At 34.8% G+C, this 10935-nt stretch overlaps 1 long non-coding RNA gene across 1 annotated transcript in view; it reads right to left on the minus strand.

The window, feature by feature from the left end:
• Nucleotides 1-5637: 5637 nt before the first annotated feature.
• Nucleotides 5638-10935, minus strand: part of LOC106476158 — an 8923-nt gene continuing 3625 nt past the window's right edge. The window contains exons 2-3 of the long non-coding RNA XR_001291874.2: nucleotides 10206-10299; nucleotides 5638-9958 (exon numbers count right to left, since the gene is read on the minus strand). This is a non-coding gene — a long non-coding RNA (uncharacterized LOC106476158). The remainder of the gene's footprint in view (nucleotides 9959-10205; nucleotides 10300-10935) is intronic.

Consider the following 10935-nt stretch of genomic DNA (forward strand, 5'->3'; position numbering starts at 1 on the left):
CAAACAGACATTAGATACTGCACATAAAGCCTTATCCAAAACCGCTTGGTAACAATAAAACTAGATTTCTCCATTTCCAGCAAGATTCCTCCTGCTAACGATGGTAAATCTGCACCATCGTTGTGTAGGTGCTCAAAGGCCATCATAATTGAGCAGTAACAAGTTGAGACGACATGAACAGATTTATAATTACTGAGCCAGCGCACTTCGACTAATTCTAGAATTTTTAGTTAAGGTTCTTCCAATGACCTCTGAACCTAGTTTTAACATGCGTTCACGCTTTGATGACTTGTGGAATAGTGAATATATATATCTTTGACGACACGAAGAACTCTCTTCATAGACACGATTATATTTATATCGCTGATTAAGGCTAAAGATAAAAGATGGGCCCTACAATGTACATAAAGAAATTCCCTTCCTGCATTCTCTGAAAGTCGCTTACACACACCACCTATTTTCCTGAAAAATTGGCGACATCATCAAAAGCACACGAAATTATTTTCTTGTAATCCAAGTTCCTTTCCATCAGCTCTTTGTTAAATAAACTCATAATGGTTTCGGAATCAGTAATTGTTAGATCAGTAATGCTCAAGAATTTTTCTTTTACTTCACCGCAGTCAGTCATATAGCGAATCAAAATTGACCACTGGCTCACATTGTTGATATCTGACGATTCAATTCTGAGGCATAACAATCATCTAGAAATTTAGCAATGCAGGTCAGCAGATCGCAAGCTGTAGCTTTGCTTACATATATCGAACGGTCGTTCTGATTTTCCTCCCCATTGCTTCAGAGAGTTGTCTTTTAGCATAAGAAGATGAGAAACCAAATGTTTATACTTCATAGTATGTGAGATTTCTTCTTTTGCATAGAAACTGACGCTTCTCATTAACACAGCCATTGCTTTCTTGTTGCGACTACATTCCTGAGTCGACTGTTAAACAAATAACGTATAAACCAATATCTTAAGACCCTCTTCACGAAACTTAAGCATTACTTGAGAATGAGCGTGTTTCTCGGACGTAGAATGTTTGTCGAGCTTCCCAGTATTCTCAGTTGTTTCTTGAAAGTTGGTAAAATGTTTGTTTGTTATGAATTTCGCGCAAAGCTACACGAGGGCTACCTGCGCTAGCCGTCCCTAATTTAGCAGTGTAAGACTAGAGGGAAGGCAGCTAGTCATCACCACCCACCGCCATCTCTTGGGCTACTCTTTTACCAACGAATAGTGGGATTGACCGTCACATTATAACGCCCCCACGGCTGAAAGGGCGAGCATGTTTGGTGAGATGGGGATGCGAACCCACGACCCGCAGATTGCGAGTCGAGCGTCCTAACAACCTGGCTATGCCGGGCTCCTTGGTAAAATGAGTTTAAATGAAAACATCACTTGTTCTATGATGTGCATCTAAATCATTTAAAAAATAACCCTCCACGGGGATGTATCAAAACCAGCCATTCATATTTCTCTTCCCATTTCTTCTGGTATTTAATCGAAGTCGGTGAGGAGTTAAAGCAGCAGGGGTTGACGAACCAACATCACTAGTTCCAAGACTCAGCTACTTAACTTCAGTTTGAGCCAGAGCCTCAGCAACAGCACCACTACTCACTACCTCTAGTCTAGGTTTCTTTGTAACATACTTCACCACAGACGAGTAAAAAGTCACTTACTTACTCAGATGTAAATTCGTTGAAATATGTATATAGCGATTTAGACGGCTTTATAAGTACAGTAAACTTTAGTTTTGCTCAGCCAATACTGTGAAATAGTCATCGTTGATATTCAGAGATTTTAAAAGGGCGATTTTTATAGCTGCCATTTTGTTTCATCATGACACCTACAATTAAGTACTATCGAACTTAATGATATAATTTCTATAAAACATGTTCATAAAATATTTATTTAGATTTTAGTTTCAGAATAAAAATTAATCAGAATTTACCGTGTTACGTAATACACTTTCAAATAACCTAAAACTGAGTTAAATTGTAATTTGGGTTTAGTAGTTAAATAAATACCGATATATCCAGTTTATGATATTTTCAAACAAAATTGATACACACGGTTTTCTTTTTTTAATACAAATATATTTTAATATACAAACAATTATACAAATTACAATAATGGTTATTACCAATAGTTATTATAAACAGTAATTTATATAAAAAAGTTTTACAACTAACAAACAATATAAAGTCTTCTTTCTGGTCTGGAACTTCCTGGATGTCTTATTGAGGGTTCACGATGAGCGAGTTAATGTAGATATATTTCACTTAATAGGGTGCTAGCTAGCTCTGTGGTCTGCACTGATCGCTCGATTTTTTCCACCGATGACGTTAGGTAATGTGTTCGTAAAAGTACTAATGTCCGATGTTAATTCACTGAAGTTAAATGGTTTGTAATGTTCGAAATTTATAAATGTTCCTGGTCAAATATCTTAAGTTTTCCGATTAATAAGCGTTATAACAATCACAGTTCTAGCCTCCGAAGCTTATAGCACACCAATAATAGATACTGTTTTTGGCACGTCGCGTTGGTTATATTTATAGGCGTGTAGAAAGTTTTTCGAAATTTCATCTTACGCAACAATATTGACACGCTACACTAGCGTTTACGTACATACATATATTATTGATTCTCACACTAGAGAATCTTCTACAACTTTAGAGAATAGGCGAGAGTTTCGCAATACAGATTTAACAATATAATTTATGTATATTTCTAAATATCAATTTAATTGTGACGGATTTACTATTATATATAAGTTTTAATATCGATGTTTGTTTATAAACATGTTCATAAACATTTATTTAGATTTAAATTATTTTCAGAATAAAATTAATCAGCATTTATTGTCATATGACGGACAGCCAACTGGTACAGTATTAAAGGCAAGTGATCGTATGTGTTTTAAAGCATTAAGTATAAAGTGTAGGATAAGAAAGAACTAATAAAGAATTCACAAACAAAACACTTGTTCTCTTAAGTTAAACTGAGTAAAATGAAATCACAAAATAAAAATATCTCCAATTAAGTTAAGGTACTTTCACTTTAATCTCTGTAAGTACACTAGACCTGTAAACTTCAAATCATTATACAGTATAGCATAGCTTTTTTTTATCCAGTTCTGTTATTACTGTGCTGGATATATTCTTTAGTTATCTTTTGTTTCTATTTTGTAAATAATCCACAAGTTATGAGTATTTATAGTATTATTTCATCTTCAGCTCATAGAACTGGGGCACTACAACTTTCTTGTTGTTTCAAATGGTATAAACACTTATCTCCCTCATATATTATATGTAAAAAAAGTATACCCTGTTTTACTATCAAAGTTGAATCTCAGTGACGTAACATTGACAGTTCCAGCAATGGATACACACTTTTTTTTTTTTTCACAGATAATCTAATTAATTTTGTTCAATTAGGGGAGGGTAAATGGTATGGTTGTTTTTTCGTTGCTCCAGTTGACCCCTTCTTCTGCTTCAACAAGATATCCACTTGTTGTTTTTTAATGTTTGCAGTAGAACTTCGTGGATTTTAGTTTCTGCCTGAAGACAGAAACGATTAAAACAATGTTGGCAGGAATACGATTATTTTAGTAAAAATAAAATAGAATGTAGACTTATCTTCAATATGGCAACAGGTTCTCGAAATGAGATGAAAAATTTGCTGGAGATGGTGAACATGTAGAAAGAGGAACAAGGAGAAAGAAGTAGGGCATCGAAAGAGGACAAAGCAGAACAAAAATGGGACAGAAAATTAAAAGAGGGGATAAAAATCAAATAAAACCAATAAGAAAATTAAAAGAAGATCAATAGGTAAGAGACTGTGTAATTAAATGAAAGAAACATAATATTTGAAAAATAATTAATGGAGATGTGCATATGAGTTACAACAAGATTGAAAAAGTACACTGTTAAAGTACAAAAGGCATCAAAAAATCGAAAATGAAGTTCTAAAATATATATTTAATGTCTAGAAAGATTATAAGAACAAACTTAGAGAGATATAAAAAGGTAGAAAAGAACATTTGTGACAGAATAAAACACCAAGAACATGAATTTGTAAACACAAGGATCAATACAGCCACTTTTTTCTGGATTTACTTAAAATTTTCAACTGCAAACATCATTAAATATGAAAGAAGTGAACCCATTCAGTCTACACCAGTTACTTCTAGAGCTGTGTTACTAACAGCAATGAAACCTTCCCTGACTTCTACAGTTCTATTATTACTTCATCAAACTACAGAATTTAGCATGCTGGTTTAATAACACTGCCTAATCGAGAAACCAGCAGGTGTGATATTTTCAAGTTCACTGATATCTTTGCGAATAATAGGATAAGAGAAACAAAATAACTGGATGTTCATCAGAAAATATTTTATGAAGCAAACTCTGAATTTTCATAACCTTGAGTGAGAATAAACAGTGCATCACATAGTAAAACTTCAACAACCACAAACATGATAAGAGGAAGCCAGGCAAGCATCAGTAAGGATAACACAACAAGTCCAAATAGCAGAGGAACCAAGTAAGTAGTGACAGTGCAGAAGTAGCAGTATGAGAGAAGACAAAGTAATTTTGAGAATGGGCCTCATGTAGCAAAAAAAAAATGCATGCCACAAATATGGAATTAACTCCTATGAACTATGCGAATCACACGATCTGGTGCTGAAAATTCGTGTATACTCTTGAGCTTCCCTTGATGAAGATACCAGTTTGGGAAAAGCTGCAGCTGTTGTACGTGATCTGATGGCTGATAACCTGGACAAAGGTCATGTTTTATACGCAGATAATTATTACAATTCTGTGGGTTTGGTGCAAAAACTGACTGAGTGATCAACCTATGTATGTGAAACACTTCGGTTTGATCGTAAAGAAAATCCAATGTATGTGGTCAGGAAAAAGTTGAAGGGAGAACATGAATGGAAGCAGTCAGAATCAGTGTAGTTTGTAAATGGAAGGACAAATGGGAGATGCTCACAATTAGCAACATGCACAGAGTAGAGGCAGTTGATGTTGCAAATCAAAATGATAAAATTTTCAAGAAACCCAATATCACTCGTGACTACAACAATGGCATGTCATGGATAAATAGATCTGACCAAATGCTGTCGTATTACTCAGCCCCGAGAAAGACCACATGATGGTATACGAAGATTGCCCATCACATCATTGAAATATTTATTCTGAACACCCATATCCTGTACAATGAAAATAGGGGACAGCAAATGAAACTCTTGAAGTTTTGTGAGCAGGTTCATCTGCTAGTAAATACCATAATGGATCTTCAAGGCCAGGGTCGACGTGCAACTCCAATTCTAAAAGATAAATCATTTCACTACCTCATATGTTTGCCATCCACAGAAAAGAAAGAGAAGCCAACCAAACCATGTCGTGTATGCACAAAGACTGGGAGCAGACGAGAAAGCCACTACGTGTGCGATGTCTGCCCTGAAAAAAACAGCCCTCTGTGTAGAGAATTGCTTCAAGCAATACCATATGCCTCAATAATGAACACATAAACAAGAAGACAGAGAAACATTTGTAATTATTTACTGGACATTATTTTTGTTGTTATTTGGTATGATGTGAGAACTTATTAGTTCCTGTAACATTGAAAGAATAAAATCAATATTTTAAAAATGTTTATTGATTATCAATTGCTTATTGATTCAGACCTGATCAAACAACACCATGGATCATGTAGAATAACACTATTTCAGTTATAATAATATATTTTCACTTTGTAACCATCTCTTCTTTAGTCTTAGCTTTGTGGGGATACTGTGTTTGCACACTTTAGTGGATTTCAGTAGTGCAAATAATGATATAATATATATTTGATCATGATCATTACATAGATACATGTATATGTTCCCCAAACTGCCATCAGATTGTTTGTTGTGTTATCTGGGATGTCAACATTATTCTGTTTTCTATATAATATTGGCAGAATTTGGTACACCTGGGACTATGAGTAGTAGTCAGCAGTCAATGTGTTAAAGGATATTAAGGGGGGATTGTACGAGTATTTTAGAGTTTGATACAAGAAAAGTGGTTTCTACGTGTGGCTTGAAGTAGAAAATGGGTTAGCCCAGATAGTCCAAATGGACCCTTGTTAAGACAAATACAGGAATAAAAAATGTCTTTCATATATGGCCAAATTTTAAAAAATATTGGGAAAAACAAAAAGTTAATGCGAACGAAAAGTAAATTCATGCACATCCATATTGTTAATTATCTTGTACTGTGAAGTGAAATTACATTCATGTGTAATATATTAGTAGAATGTTTCCAAACATGTTTAGTACCAGCTTAAAAATATTGCTAATGGACATTAAACAATCACAGTTTTGTGCTGAAACAGAATTGATAGAATACAAAAATAAATTCAGCTAGAGTTTCTCACATATTTTCTGATTTTACTATCCATAATGAAGTGTGAAACTTTCTTAAAACATTCTTTACACATAACCTTGGAGCTTATATGAAGTTTCAAATAAAATGTAAAGCATTATTGAGCATTAATAAACTTACTAAGCTGCCTTCTTAAAAAAATTAAAGTAGATTCTAACTTTAAATAATTATCCATAAATTCAAATCTGAATCAAAAATACAGAAGATATGTGACAAGTTTAACAAGAGATATGAAATGAGATATATGTTTGAAACCAAGTATACATGAGAAATTGCATTATTTTAGCAAAGTAATACTTCAAATACAAACTTAAAATGCATAATTTCCTTTTAAAAACAAAACTGAATAAAACAGTAATATTTTTCAAATTGCCAAAATGAATGTAACAGTTTATCAAAGTTTCACTCATTACTCACCAACCACCTAAGTGAATCAAAAATACAAGTCCCGTTAAAAAAAATCTACCTAATAATGTCAAAAATAGGATTTTAGTCTCACAACTTGGAACTTTTCAAAGAAATTCATGTAAAGGTTTTAACTATAGAAAACTCACATAAATTACAATCACAGCTTGTGACATAAATTAGTATTTATTCTGTAGCTAATATACCTTAAACAAAAATACACTTTGAAAAAAAAAGATTCTGATTTGAAATTGAATCAAACCAATTTAGCAAACCAATTCATACATTTCACATTTTTAGATTCAAAATGGTACATACAAATGGATTGGTACACTTGATGGAACATGTAACTATATGAGAAAGAAGGAAGGCTATACGTGAAGAGAGTCGGGAACATCTTGCAAGGGACCAGACAAAAACCCACACGTGAAGTCGGATTGACGACACTGCTGGATGGGAGATGGAGGAGTGAGGTTGAAGAAGTAGGGAGCATGACAGAGGTAGAGGAAGAGAGGACTGAAGAAAGATCAGTAAAGGAAACTATAGCTGCACCAGCCAATACAGATCGAGAGAAAGCACATGAGGGAAAAGAAGAATAGGAGGGTAGGAATATAGAAAAAGGTTGGACCAGTCCTGACTGAAAACATCCACAGTTAGAGCTGAGGGATAAGGAACAAGTGAAGTTTGGTGTGGAGATTGAGTGACAAAAGCATCTAGAAGAGGAACGCCCAGATGAAAGCACAGCCACTTGAACAACAGAGGATTGAGGGACCATTCCATAGGTAGTATTTTTTCAGGTTTCAAAGATGATCTGTGAAAAGAATCAGTGAACCTAGAATATAAGACGTACTTGTAAAGAATGGGCCCAGAAAAAGAGGTCAAGAGTGTGGAAACAGAGAGAGTAAGACTGGGTACCTTCCTGGTGAATAATACAGGAGAAAACTGTAGAACTATCTGCATGGATCATCACTAGACATCCATGAACCATAAAAAAAATTATACAAAGCTTGACTTACCACTAAAAGTTGTAAGAGATTCATATGAAGGGATAATATGTTGTGGGACCATGACCCGAAATCTCTTTGGATTCAAGATATGCCCTTACCCTATCAAGGAAGCATATGCAAATAGATGTAGATCTTGATGAGATGGAGGAAGAAGGACACTTTTTGTGGTATTGATGTTGTTGAGGCACCAGGGGAAGTCAATGATCAAGGAAGGTGAAAGGTGAATGGTGGAGGACAACGAATCCCGAGCAAGGTTCCACTGATCATGCAGAGTCCATTGAAGATGATGCATATGAGCACAACCTAAATGGATAAGGGAGTCCATGGAAGCCCAAGTCCACTAAAGAGAGAGAACTTCCCACACAGTGAGAGAAGAAGATAGGGCATGGGAAACTAATTGCTCCATGTCTCTCCAACAAAAGAGGAGAAGGATAAGCACTGTAGAGATGCAAATTTAGAAATACACAAATGAATGTGAGATGAGACTTTTTCAAGTAGACAAACCAACCCAAATGTGCTGACAGAGGAGAAGAGGACATCTATAGGAGGCTTGTTGGAATGGAGCCAAATGAGAAAATAAGCACCTGACCACCTTGGTCATACCAAAACCTAGGACAAAATACCATCATAGGGTGAGAAAAGTCTCCATGGTAAATCAAGGAAGGTTAAGAAACCTAAAGAGATGTGAAATATCGATAATCGGACATTTATCCATTGATTTCTAGGGAACAACAAAAAGACAGGAATAAAATCCTGGAGAAGGATGAGAAACCTGTCTGATGTAGTTGTCAGTCATTAAGCCCAACACTGCTACGGATCAATGGTGGCAAGAAATAAGGTCCCTTGGAGGAGGGAAAATAATGGGAACAGAAGACAATGGAGGAGTAAATGAAAAAACGAAGGGTAAGGCTCTTGACAGAAAACCTAGTAAACAATCGGCTGGAAATGAATGGCATAAGTCTGAACTAAATTGGCCCTAAGCCTATAGGATAGTCATTGCTAAGATTGATGGCACAGAAGTCTAAGAGTGGTGGGAGGATGGATGGGAACAGAGGAACAGGAAGTATGGACAGGGAAAGAAGAGAAAGCATGAAGATAGTAGACAAAAAGAGGTAAAGAAGGGGCAGGAGAGAAATATGAAACTTGTGAGGATAAGGAAGAAACATTGGCATGAAGTTCCAGCATGTGAATCCAGAGAAACAAGCACTCCAGTAAAATCACACTAGCAAATGACAATAGCCAGGTGAAGGTATACGAGATAAAGTGGAGGCAAAAACACTTCAGTAACAAGGGCATCTCACTCCAACAAACTCTAGCAACAGATCAACCAAATACGAATTTATAAGGCCAAGGAAGATAAACATGCCACTGTAGAGAAAGTAAGGGAAAAAGCATCCACTGAAAAACCACTCAGAGGAATGGTGGATTACCATGGAAAGAAGGTGAATACAGGAAAAATAGTGTAAAAGGGTAGAGTGTAAGACAAATGTGGAAAAAATTAAGCCTAAGAAAGATAAACAAAAGACAGAGGATCTGACCCCCAAGTCTAAAAAAAAAAAAAAGAACTCCAAAGTTTAGGAGCTGAAGAAAGGTAGCACAGTGCAAAGTTATGCCTAGTCATATGAGGTAACAAAGGAAGGAGGATGAGGCATGCATGCACCAAAATTGTGGAAAAACTAATCATATATGGACTTGTATATCTGGAGAGGACACAATAAACATAAAAATCAGAAGCAGGGAATGATGTACAAAGTGAAGGAGAGAAAGAAACATACTTGAGAAACCCTGTCCTGAAATTATAAAAAGGGCTTAGATAGATTCAAGATAGTATGGGAATAAGATCAGGCAAAAGTAGGTGGTGGGAAAAAAACTGGCAAAATCCCTTCTTTCATGAATGTGAAACATAGGCAGAGGTATTTCAGGTACAAAAGGAGATCTAGGCCACATTCAGGATATTTTCAAGTACATTTGATTTAATAGGAGATCTTAAGTTAACATGTTCTTACACTTGCAATAACAATTTTTTTTTATTAGACCTCATATAGCCTTGCTGAGAGCAGGAAAAAGTAACTTTATAATCTACATTTGCTAATTTTACAGCAGGAATCCAGTCCTTATATCTATAAATAAAAAAGAAATAACAAAAAAAACTGTAGTTGACAAATAGTAAGGGCCAAATATAACTAAATTTCAATGCTAATACAAACCAATCTTGCAAAAACATCTCATGTTTATATATTAAACTACATACTTCTCGAGCTTTAAAAAAATCATATGAAATATTTTAGAACTTCTGAGCTTCACACCAAATTCACTAAGTTTAGAGACAACAAATGTAATTTATAATTTTTAATGACACTATCTTACCTAAAATTCAGTTTCCTTTGGTTTGGCTGTGGGATCTAAGCCAAACTGTTTCATTTGTACTGCTATATCAAACAAGTAATCATAACATTCACACCTAAACAAAGAACATAAAAAACAAAAATTATTCTTCTGTTAATATAAGTTAAATTTACAAGAACATGAGTAATTTTGTTTATTAGTATTGTTTATGAAATCTGGTTAAGAAGTACACATTATTATACACACATATTTTTCATGTAACACAAAATACATAGGATTCAAGGCCTCTTAATAACACTAAAAACTGTTCAATTGAATTTATTTTCAAGTCATACTTTTTATCAGAGTTGCACAATACATGATTATATACATGTATAATTAATATATATATATTTTCCCAAAAAAATGTACACGTTTTAATGTGGGCCAAAAAAAGTATAAAATCTGGTGATTACTAAACAATGAATGCATTTATTTAAAATCTAATGATGAAAGTTTATGTTCCTACAAGATTATTAAAAATTTTTAATTTAAAAAGAGGAAACAGGGATCGCCGAAAAATTACAGAATCAAGATAGGTAGCTTAAAGTGAAAATGCGACCCCCGCCCCCAAAGTAAACAAACAAGCTCACGGTTTAAGACATAGTTTGTTTTGTTTGTTTGTAGTTAAGCACAAAGCTACACAATGGGCTATGTGTGCTCTGCCCACCACGGGTATCGAAACCCGGTTTCTAACGTTGTAAGTCCGCAG

Source organism: Limulus polyphemus, unplaced genomic scaffold (assembly GCF_000517525.1).
Source record: "Limulus polyphemus unplaced genomic scaffold, Limulus_polyphemus-2.1.2 Scaffold9939, whole genome shotgun sequence".
Classification (NCBI taxonomy): Eukaryota; Metazoa; Arthropoda; class Merostomata; order Xiphosura; family Limulidae; genus Limulus; species Limulus polyphemus.